This window comes from Bubalus bubalis, chromosome 15 (genome assembly GCF_019923935.1).
Source record: "Bubalus bubalis isolate 160015118507 breed Murrah chromosome 15, NDDB_SH_1, whole genome shotgun sequence".
Lineage (NCBI taxonomy): Eukaryota > Metazoa > Chordata > Mammalia > Artiodactyla > Bovidae > Bubalus > Bubalus bubalis.
The window spans coordinates 4,363,911-4,376,358 of record NC_059171.1 but is presented as its reverse complement, the minus strand read 5'-3'; the positions used below and the strand labels follow the sequence as shown (position 1 = coordinate 4,376,358).

Below are 12,448 nucleotides of genomic sequence, written 5' to 3'. Positions count from 1 at the left end.
CCTTCCAGTGCATATTCAGGACTGATTTCCTTTGGGATGGACTGGTTTGATCTCCTTGCAATCCAAGGGACTCTCAAGAGTCTTCTCCAACACCACAGGGCCATGCTCAATAAATCTTTAATATAATTTTCTTCTGATGGGTGGGGCTGTGTTTCCTGGCCTGAGGCCAAACTATGGTAGCTGTAATGGAATTAATGGTGACCTCCTTCAAAAGCACTGATGCCAGCACACTTCGGCTCCCAGGACTGTTGCAGTTAGTGCTGCTGACCCTCAGCAGGCCACTGTCAACCCACACCTCCACCAAAGACTCCCAGACAGTCACAGGCAATATGGCTCAGTCTCTCGTGGGGTCACTGCTCCTTTCTCTGGGTCCTGGTGCACTCAGTCGTGCCCTGCAAGAGTCTGTTTCCCTGGGGGTTCTCAGTGCTTTTGCTGGATCCCCAGGTTGGGAAATCTTTGTGGGCCCTAGAACCTTTGCAACAGTGCAAAAACTTCTTTGATATAATTGTTCTCCAGTTTGGGGGTTGTCTGCTCTGTGGCTCTGTAGTAGGGATAACGGCGCCTCCTCCAAGAGGACCTAGGCCACACGCTGTACCTCCCAGGTCCCCGTGGCAGGTCACTGGGACCCATGCCTCTGCAGGAGACACTCAAACACTCAAAGACAGTCTGGCTCCGTCTCTTGTGGGGGTTGCTGCTCCTTTCCCTCAGTCCTGGTGCACACAAGGTTTTGTTTGAGCCCTCCGATTGTCTCTGGCGGGTCTGAGATTTGATTTAAAACGTGATTGTGTTCCTCCTACCATCTTGTTAGGGCTTCTCCTTTGCCCTTGGATGCAGGGTATCTCTTTTTTTGTGGGGTCCAACATTCTCCTGTTGATAGTTGTTCAGCAGCTAGCTACGATTTTGGTGTAGAAAAATCATAGAGAATATGAGCACATCCTTCTACTCCACCATCTTATACGTGGGTTGTATAATAATGGCTATTGGGTGATGTTATCCATCACTTCTCTTTCCTCCTTATCTTTCTGAACTTTATTTAATAAAAGAGGAGGTGTTGTGGTGGGTAGAGTTGCCTAGTCAGAATGTGCAGTACTTATGACCCATCTTTTCCTTTCTTCTTCACATTGAGAAAGGTGAGAGTGGTACCCAACTTGAGTACACCTCTAAAGATTTCAAGAAAATCACTCATAAAATGCAATGATTTTAACATGAAAGGACTACTGATAGCTTTGTCATTGGATTTTTACCTAACCACTTAGCTTATCTACCTTCCTGGAGCTACCTGCAAAGGAAAAGGGGAACTTGGGAGAAGGTAAGTTGGGACAGCCTACTCATTGGAAAAAGACCCTGATGCTGGTAAAGACTGAGGGCAAGAGGAGAAGGGGCAACAGAGGATGAGATGGTTGGTTGGCATCACCAACTCAATGGACATGAGTTTGAGCAAACTCTGGGAGCTAGTGAAGGACAGGGAGACCTGATGCACTGCAGTTCATAGGGTCACAAAGAGTCAGACACGACTTAGTGTCTGAACAGCAACAAGAAAGTTGGGATGGTAGATTGGCAGGGGCAAGGACCACCATTTTGATTTCATAATTCAAATCAGGATTCTGTTCTGTCACTGACAAGTATGAGTTATCCATGGATGGTAATTGTAGACTTGCCTGAAATTGCCTCAACCTGGGGACAACAAGTTGCACATGTCAGAACTTGTTGGAGTGATCCCACTAACTGGATAGCAGACTGATACCTGGACTCTCCAGAGACTGAAATCAGATCAGTCGCTCAGTCGTGTCTGACTCTTTGTGACCCCATGAATCGAAGCACGCCAGGCCTCCCTGTCCATTACCAACTTCCGGAGTTCACTGAGACTCACTTCTATCGAGTTGGTGATGCCATCCAGCCATCTCATCCTCTGTCGTCCCCTTCTCCTCCTGCCCCCAATCCCTCCCAGCATCAGAGTCTTTTCCAATGAGTCAGCTCTTCGCATGAGGTGGCCAAAGTACTGGAGTTTCAGCTTTAGCATCATTCCTTCCAAGGAACACCCAGGGCTGATCTCCTTCCGAATGGACTGGTTGGATCTCCTTGCAGTCCAAGGGACTCTCAAGAGTCTTCTCCAACACCACAGTTCAAAAGCATGAATTCTTCGGTGTTCAGCCTTCTTCACAGTCCAACTCTCACATCCATACATGACCACAGGAAAAACCATAGCCTTGACTAGACGAACCTTTGTTGGCAAAGTAATGTCTCTGCTTTTGAATATGCTATCTAGGTTGACTGGTTTAAAATTCAGTTTAGCTATCATTTCTCCAGGGCAATTTTTCCTGGACTCCTTGGTTAAGTTCCTTTCTCTATGCAGTTCAAGTGTACATCTTTCACAGTATATAGAATATATTTATTGGTGACTTTCCCTAAAATACAGTGCCTAACAGTTTCTCAGCACATAATAAGTGTTTAAAAATGGCTTGCAAGATAAATGAACACAGGACTCAAAAGAAGGATAATTAGAAGTTGTACTCTAGACAAAGTGATATGACCACAAGTCTGTAGGAAAGTGTTAGCAGCAAATGCATCATAAAGTGGGATCAGTTAAGACATTATTAAAATGATGTGGATGAAAAATTATAAAAAGGCCATAAATAGTGTTAGTGTTTGGGGTTAGAACACTGCAAAAAGTTAGTAATATTTATTTTCTTCCAACTCCCATTATGTGTCACAGAAGGATTCTCATATCTAGACTTTATATTTCTTTGAACATTTGGCATATAATTTTCTTTCAACTTCACTACCTCACTTAACTAGTTATTGGACAGTGGGGAGGTTAACTTATCATTCAGTTGAATTCTCAGAACAATGCCACTGCCATTATGGAGAATTCTCTCTTCAGAAAGTATTTAAAACAGAAATGATCAAGTTAATTGCAGAGAACAGATGTTAGGGCAAGTGAAGATTGCCAAGGAAAATAGTAAGGAGACAAAAGACATAAAAGATACCACAGAAAATGGCAGAAAATGCCTGCTCATTGATACTTTGTATTGTACAAAAACCTACATCAAAATATAATCAATAGGTTAAAGAGTAATGGCTTGTATTCATAATAGTATTTGGGAAAACCTTTGGTATGATTACATAGTTCTAGATTATTTAACAAATATTAGGGCTTCCCTGGTGGCTCAGACAGTAAAGATCTGCCTGCAATGCAGGAGACCCATGTTTGATCCCTGGCTCAGGAAGATCCCCTGGAGAAGGGAATGGCAACCCACTCCAGTACTCTTGCCTGGAGAATCCCATGGACAGAGGAGACTGGCGGGCTATAGTCCATGGGGTTGCACAGAGTTGAACACAACTGAGCATGCACACACATAAAAACAGATATTAAACATTTGCATTCAACCAGTCAGCAGACTCCAGACTCTGATCAAAGGACCAAACACTGGCATAGTTTGAAGTCAGGATGCAAAGTCAGTGTATTTGAAGTGATCCATTCATGTAGAATGCTAACACAAGAAAGCGATGCTTTACTGTAAGTTTTATATATATATATATATTTTTTTTTTTTCCTACAGTAGCTATTGGTTTCAAAATCTTTCTAGACAATATACCACTTCCTTTGTTTTTTATGTCACTGAAAGAGTTTCAGGTATAGAAACTTGAGGCAGAATTATAATAGATCATCTTTCTCTCAGTGATTTTCAAAGATTAGATACGAGAGTCAGGCTAGCGGTAGATCTTATCATTTTTCATTTGAGCTGCTTCTCTCCTATCTTACTCATCTTCCATCCATATTATCCACATACTCTTCAAGCTTGTACTGTGATGACTGAAAGGTGCATATTTTATTTGACATTTGGGTAAACTATGCTTAGCATTCCACTCCAGACCTACTATTTCTACCTGCAAAGATACAGTTGAGCTAATAATCTTTCTGTTGAATTGTGGCCAAGAGTTAGAGGGGAAAAAAAAATAAGAATTCAGAATCTTCTCAAGCAGTGAGAAGATTCGATGAATTCCTTTAACAAGTGCTGGAAGCTACCTGCCACTTTAAGTCAGTTCAGTTCAGTCCCTCAGTCGTGTCCAACTCTTTGCGACCCCATGAACCGCAGCACTCCAGGCCTCCCTGTCCATCACCAACTCCCGGAGTTCACTGAGACTCACGTCCATCGAGTCAGTGATGCCATCCAGCCATCTCATCCTCTGTCGTCCCCTTCTCCACTTGCCCCCAATCCCTCCCAGCATCAGAGTCTTTTCCAATGAGTCAACTCTTCGCATGAGGTGGCCAAAGTACAGGAGTTTCACTTTAGTGGGTTACAAAATTATACTTCCCCATCCAATGAGCTGAAAACAGATTCAAGAGATCATAATAAAGTGTAAAAGAAAAGTGATTCACTAAGGTACAAAACAAATTCTCAGCTGAAATATGTGGACTTGTCCTTTACTTGTGACCAAGCGTATGGAATCAACGCCAAGAAAACTTTCCAAGCATTTGCCTGCGCCTTGCCTAGAACCTGAGAGTGCACACAGGGCCCAGTGTTTTCTTTTGGGCTCAAATACGTGATCAAGAGACACATGTCTATATGATGATCTTGGATTCTCAGTACAGTGGAAACTCTATTCTCCTCTCTAAGTATCTTTAAACTCTGAAAAGATAAAAAAATAAGTAGAGAAAAGGCAAATTAAATTAAGTCATTATTATAATTTTTCTGTTAACTTTTTAAATATTTAGTGTAATCTGTTAAACTTTGTTACTTAAGCTACTTGAAATAATAATTATAGCTTAATATTTATCTCCTTGGAAAAAGAGTGCATGCTATATTTATATCTTCCCTTTTAGGCATTTAAAATATTGAGAGAACCAGATGTACCAAAGTTATATATTTAGTTTCATGAATGATTAAGACATTATAATTGTTTGTAAATTGGATTAGTTTTATAGAGAAATTCAATTTCTTAGAAAAGAATTAACTTAAATTTCAAAGAATATATTAAGAATAAGCACTTATTTTTATTTTAATACAATTACTAAAAGTATAAGCATAACTTAAAGTTATATAAGACTAATGAACCTTAATCTTAAGAAAATTAAGACTTGAATGTGTAATTTAATAAATTAAAAATTAACTTAAATAAGCAAAAATGAACATACTTAAATAAATTTTACTTACTTAAATATCTATATATTTAACATTATACATGTGTATATAACATTACACATGAAGTATCTGAGACATGGACATGAGGGTTCAATCGCTGGATAAGGAAGATCCCCTGGAGGAGGAAATGGCAACTCACTCCAGTATTCTTACCTGAGAAAAATCCCAAAACAGAGGAGCCTGGCGGGCTACAGTCCATGGGGTCTCAAAAGAATCAGACACAACTGAGCCACTAAACAACAATATTAAATTGTAGCCCATTATTTGGTTTTTAAGTAAATCTTATTAGTTATTTTGAAGGACCATAAAAGCCTTTGACTGTGTGGAAAACAGCAAACTGTGAAAAATTCTTAAAGAGATGGGAATACCAGACCACTTTATCTGTCTCCTGAGAAATCTGTAGGCAGGTTAAGAAGCAACAGATGTGGGTATTTAAAAATGATCTTATTCAAAATTGGAAAAGGAGTATGTTCAAGCTGTGTATTGTCACCTGCTGGAATCAAGATTTCTGGAGAAATATCAACAACCTCAGACATGCAGATGATGCCACTCTAATGCTCAAAAGCAAAGAGGAACTAAAGCACCAATTGATGAAGGCGAAAGAGAAGAGTGAAAAAGCTGGCTTAAAACTCAACATTCAAATAACTAAGATTATGGCATCTGGTCCCATCACTTCATGGTAAATAGAAGGGGAAAAAGTAGAAACAGTGACAGATTTTATTTTCTTGGGCTCCAAAATCACTGCAGATGGTGACTGCAGCCATGAAATTAAAAGACTTGCTCCTTGGAAGAAAAGCTATGACAAACCTAGACAGCATATTAAAAGCAGAGACACTACTTTGTTGACAAAGGTCCATTTGGTCAAAGCTATGGTTTTTCCAGTAGTTAGGTACAGATGTGAGATCTGGACCATAAAGAAGGCTGAGGCTGAAGAACTGATGCTTTTGAATTGTGTTGCTGGAGAAGACTCTTATGAGTCCCTTGAACTGCAAGGAGAACAAACTAGTCCATCCTAAAGGAAATTAGTCCTGAATATTCATTGGAAGGACTGATGCTGAAGCTGAAGCTCCAATCCTTGGGCCACCTGATTTGAAGAACTGACTCACTGGAAAATACCCTAATGCTGGGAAAGATTGAGGGCAGGAGGAGAAGGAGGTGACAGAGGATGAGATGGTTGGATGGCATCACTGACTCAACAGACGGAGTTTGAGGAAAGTCTGGGAGATAATGAAGGACAGGGAAGTCTGGCAAGCTGCAGTCTATGGAGTTGCAAAGAGTTAGACATGACTTAGTGACTGAACAATTATTTTTCAATGTTTGACATTCAGGTAAATTGCCAGATTTCTCTGTATTCTTTCAGTTTTATGCATGGAGCTAGTTTCTTATTGAGCTAGCTTGGGGAGTACTAGGCCATTTCAATGCAACTTCTTATCAGGTTATAAATATAATTTATTTTTCTCCCTACAAAATGCCTTCCATGAGAAAAAAATGCCTTCCAAGGGTTGTGTTTGGTGGCATAGTCCAATAAAATTAAAAGGCCACAAGACTTCAATTTACAGACCATGACTGATCCCCCAATTATCTCTTCATTATATACTCTGCCTTATCTATGTTCTGATGAAGAAATTGCTGTGCCCTTTCTGAAGTTAAAAACTTACTCTTTGCCAAATTGTCTGAGAATTTTAAAAAATATGATTTTTTTCAAAGGACTCAAAGCATGATTAGAGTTTCACGTTCTACATGTTTTTAAATAGCTTTTTCTTTCTGCCTATGTCAATCTAAGATCGTGGCATCCGGTTCCATCACTTCATGGGAAATAGATGGGGAAACAGTGGAAACGGTGGCTGACTTTATTTTTTTGGTCTCCAAAATCACTGCAGATGGTAACTGCAGCCATGAAATTAAAAGACACTTACTCCTTGAAAGGAAAGTTGTGGCCAACCTAGACAGCATATTAAAAAGCAGAGATATTACTTTGTCAACAAAGGTTTGTCTAGTCAAAGCTATGGTTTTTCCAGTGGTTATGTATGGATATGAGAGTTGGACTATAAAGAAAACTGAGCGCCGAAGAATTGATGCTTTTGAACTGTGGTGTTGGAGAAGACTCTTGAGAGTCCCTTGGACTGCAAGGAGGTCCAACCAGTCCATCCTAAAGGAGATCAGTCCTGTGTGTTCATTGGAAGGACTGATGCTGAAGCTGAGACTCCAATACTTTGGCCACCTGATGCGAAGAGATGACTCATTGGAAAAGACCCTGATTCTGGGAAAGATTGAGGGCAGGAGGAGAAGGGGATGACAGAGGATAAGATGGTTGGATGGCATCACTGACTCGATGGACATGAGTTTGGGTGGACTCCGGGAGTTGGTGATGGACAGGGAGGCCTGGCATGCTGCAGTCCATGGGGTCGCAAAGAGTTTGACATGACTGAGTGACTGAACTGAACTGATGTCAGTCTAAATAGGTTATACACTTGTGACAGAACTAATATTTGTTGAAAAAATCCTGTGGGAGGTGGTAAGGGTCTACTGCCTTGGATTCAAATTGTTATCACAGAATGAAAAGAAAAAAACAAAACAAAACAAACTTTTTTTTTTTTAGGGAAAAAAAAAACTTTCAAATGTTGATATCCAGAGGGGGATTGTTTGATTCGGAAACTAGAAAACAATCTTGAAATCCAGGCTTTGTTGAGAGATAAAAGAATTTCTATTCCTTTACTCTTCCTTAGTAAATATCAAGAGACTCCCTGTACACCCAACCTTAGGTTCTTCCATCGCTTAAAGAAGTCCGTGCTTCAGCTAATCTGCCTGAACCATGAGGCTAGTTGCCTCAGGAAGAAACATAACATATAAGAGAAGTCCAAGCAAAAACTATAGAGATGGAAATCGAACACTTAACTGCAAGGGGTGTAGGAATAGGAATAGATGTAGGAGGTAGGCAGTGCGAGCTATACATCAAAAATGCAGTGACTGGATGGAAGGAAAAGACAACATTATAGGCTTTCTTGCCAGTTTTTGTGCGAGATTTTGAAGGACAGTTTCCAGACTGACATAACTTGCCTAAATAAGATATACCTCATGAGTGTACAATTCTATATGCTACCTGTGAAGTGGGAGCCTCATGAAGAAAATTGAGTAGCTGCAGACAAATGGAGAAGCCACGCTTTCTTTTGAGAGTGACCTCGCGACCCCAGCTTACCCAAGAGAGCCACTTCTGTTACAATCAGATCAGATCAGTTCAGTCGCTCAGTCGTGTCTGACTCTTTGCGACCCCATGAATCGAAGCACGCCAGGCCTCCCTGTCCATCACCAACTCCTGGAGTTCACTGAGACTCACTTCCATCGAGTCAGTGATGCCATCCAGCCATCTCATCCTCTGTCGTCCCCTTCTCCTCCTGCCCCCAATCCCTCCCAGCATCAGAGTCTTTTCCAATGAGTCAACCCTTTGCATCAGGTGGCCAAAGTACTGGAGTTTCAGCTTTAGCATCATTCCTTCCAAAGAAATCCCAGGGCTGATCTCCTTCAGAATGGACTGGTTGGATCTCCTTGCAGTCCAAGGGACTCTCAAGAGTCCTCTCCAACACCACAGTTCAAAAGCATCAATTCTTCGGCGTTCAGCCTGCTTCACAGTCCAACTCTCACATTCATACATGACCACAGGAAAAACCATAGCCTTGACTAGATGAACCTTTGTTGGCAAAGTAATGTCTCTGCTTTTGAATATGCTATCTAGGTTGGTCATAACTTCCTTCCAAGGAGTAAGCGTCTTTTAATTTCATGGCTGCAGTCACCATCTGCAGTGATTTTGGAGCCCCAAAAAATAAAGTCTGACACTGTTTCCACTGTTTCCCCATCTACTTCCCATGAAGTGATGGGACCAGATGCCATGATCTTCGTTTTCTGAATGTTGAGCTTTAAGCCAACTTTTTCACTCTCCACTTTCACTTTCATCAAGAGGCTCTTCAGTTCCTCTTCACTTTCTGCCATAAGGGTGGTGTCATCTGCATATCTGAGGTTATTGATATTTCTCCCGGCAATCTTGATTCCAGTTTGTGTTTCTTCCAGTCCAGCATTTCTCATGATGTACTCTGCATATAAGTTAAATAAACAGGGTGACAATATACAGCCTTGACGAACTCCTTTTCCTATTTGGAACCAGTCTATTGTTCCATGTCCAGTTCTAACTGTTGCTTCCTGACCTGCATACAAATTTCTCAAGAGGCAGGTCAGGTGATCTAGTATTCCCATCTCTGTTACAATAGGTGCCCACAAACACCAGACTCTGCCACGCTGCTCAATAGAAACCACGGAGTTTATGGGGAAACGTGGGTCGTTGTTCAGCACTCAAGCATTCCATCAGTGATACATTAAAAAAAAAGAAAGGATCCTAATAAAAACATTAGCAGTTTTACACATGCTAAGCTATTGAGAAATACATAGACATTGCAATAAATATAGCACTTGATCTCAAAAAAAACCCTGACACTTGCTTGTGGAAAGGTTGTGACTTGTGAGTCGAGGTGAATTGGCGCAAGGTGGCGGGGGCGGGGGGGGCAGGGGTGACCTGAAATCGCACGGGAGCCTGGAGCAGCAGGTATGGGAGGACTAAGGTGCCTGGTGCATTTAGCTGTAGGTGTTGAGGGTGTGTTTCTGTGTAAATGTTTGGGGGTAGCGGCTGTGTGCTCATCCTTGGCTAGGTTCAACTGGGTGAATGTTTTATGCTCATTTAATGTTTCTCCTAGATAAACTTATAGACACAAAGAGATAATTCCTGTTATGCTTACTCTTTAGTAGATTAATTACTTTGGAACAGATTCACAGTTCCAGAATAACTGCCTGCACTTCAAGGGTGAATATCATCATCTGTTCTTCATCACCTCCAGTGTAGATGAAATGGTTTAAAACGGAAGCACCATTCTGATACCAGTCCCAGATCTCTGCTTCTCTAAACAAAATGATTCCCTCTAATTTTAGTATCAGTAAAACAGAAGGCAATTCGGGGCCTTCTATGAGGGATCCTACCTTATGAAATCTTGAACGACCTTGACCTTTTGTGAGTAGATTAAGTTGGTGATTTTCAAAGTGTGGTTCACAAAAAAACAGCTGACCCCTACACAGGCTGCGTTGTGTTTTAAATGAGACCACACGACTACATGGGATCTAGTTTCTTCCCAAAGAGGCCAAGCAGTTGGTGCTCTGAGCCTGCTGGGGTAGGTTTAGATTTCTTGTCTCTTTTAAGGGTGTGACTTCCTGCTTTTCTTTGTTGGGACCCAGAGAGACAAAGGTAAGGGCAAGAGAATGCCTGGCTCAGTCCAGCACCACTTTTAGGCAAACCGGAGCAATGCTGGGTTTGCGGGTGGGCCTCACAGTGGGGCGCCCATGCCTCCCTTTACCCCTCCAGCCAGAGCCAGTGGCGTCTGTGGGTCAGGGGCATTTCCGGGAGCTTTGAGATTAGCATTAAGGATATTGCTGAGTAAGCAGTAACTAATGAATGATTTGCTTTTTATTCCATCCCTCTCATAATTCTCCAATATTTCCTCCTTATTTGCTTTCTTTTTTTTAAGTTGTGATAAAATATAACATAAATCACTGTTTTAACCATTTTTAGGAGCACAGTTCACTGGTGTTAACTCTGCTGTGTGATCATTACCACATCCACCCCTGGAACTGCCTTGTCTTCCCAAAATGAAACCTTGCTTACTCATTAAACAGCAACTTCTCACTTCCCCGTGCCCCCAGACCCTGACACCCACCATTCTGTTTTCTCTTACTCTGAGTCTGACCACTCTAGCTACCTTGTATAAGTGGAATCAAACAACTTTTGTCCGGTTTGATTCATTTAGTGTAATGTCTTCAAGGTTCATTCACGTAGTAACATGTGTCAGAATTTATTTCCTTTTAAGACTGAATAATATTCCTCTCTGACTTTCTTTTGATATTGACCAAAAGCGAAGAGTTGACTCATTGGAAAAGACTCTGATGCTGGGAGGGATTGGGGGAAGGAGGAGAAGGGGATGATAGAGGATGAGATGGCTGGATGGCATCACTGACTCGATGGATGTGAGTCTGGGTGAACTCCGGGAGTTGGTGATGGACAGGGAGGCGTGGCGTGCTGCGATTCATGGGGTCAAAAAGAGTCGGACACGACTGAGCAACTGAACTGAACTGAAAAAAAGTCTAAGCGTTTATTTCTAGACCTTCTATGTCTTGGCCTTTTTTGTGGCAGCGCTGAGGATAGTGTGACCAGATGTTCATGGCTGACACCATAGGCTTGAACATATTGTTACTCCTCAGGCTTTTCTTCTTCAGACTGAATAATTCAAGCTTTTAAAACAGTGAGTCCTATCCAGTAACTCTCCAGCTAGGAATAAAATTGGTGACTGGAACGCTGAAACCATTTTCTTACATCAATCCGTTTTAAAATATCGAGCACAACTTGACCGTGTTTCCACAAGAGGTATGTTCAGCTTGGTGAGGGCAAGATAAGCAAGAGAGCTAGGTGGCATTTCCTGGGGCAGTACCTCCTATTTTCTGATACTCATTGTGGCTGAACTGTTTCACATGAAGGAGTGAAGAGTCACACTCAAATGCAATGTGACTTTTGAAGCAGAGGAAAGAGCAAAGAGTAGAAAACTTCTCCATTGAGCTGTATCCCATGTCAGGGAATCACTACCTTACTTAGAAGGCTGTCGTTTTAAAGCTTTGAAATGCTTTCTATAGAAATGATTACATTAATCCTGCAGTCAATTTGTCTGAAGTTAGCAAGTGTTACAGCTGTCCAAAGTGATACAAAAATAATTGAGTACATTTTTAAAACTAGTAGATAGTGTGACTGTAATTTATTTTCTTGGGATTGCCAGGAAATAGCAGGAGAGAAATAACTCTATCAGGTACCAGACAAGGGAGAGATAAATTGAATAATGCCAAACTTAATGTTATTCAATGATCTCACTTGGTCAATAAGTAGCCTTAATTTCTGCTTTCAATTATTTTTCCCCTTAGGAGCACACAACATTTAGGACAACTATCTATTCTTTCCTGATTTAAACTATAAGTGCCCAAGTCAGCCTGATGGATAACCTAATCTGATTGCTGAAGGACAGGCTGATTCTCTGTAACACTTCGCCAGGACCAACGCGTAACGTATTATCCTAGGAAAGTTATTGTTTTCCCTTGGTGGATGTTCCATTATATCTGCCTTTCCTTGCTTTAAATGCTTGATGCACTTCAAAATCATTGACCTGTAGGAATTGATGTCTACCTCTCTCAATTTTCTGTAGATCTTTCTTACGCCTGGACACAGTTAT

At 41.3% G+C, this 12,448-nt stretch overlaps 1 protein-coding gene across 6 annotated transcripts in view; it reads right to left on the bottom strand.

Annotated features, from left to right (window-relative positions):
• RALYL (RALY RNA binding protein like) overlaps window positions 1-12,448 on the bottom strand; it is an 829,045-nt gene that overhangs the window by 209,481 nt on the left and 607,116 nt on the right. The window lies entirely within an intron of this gene.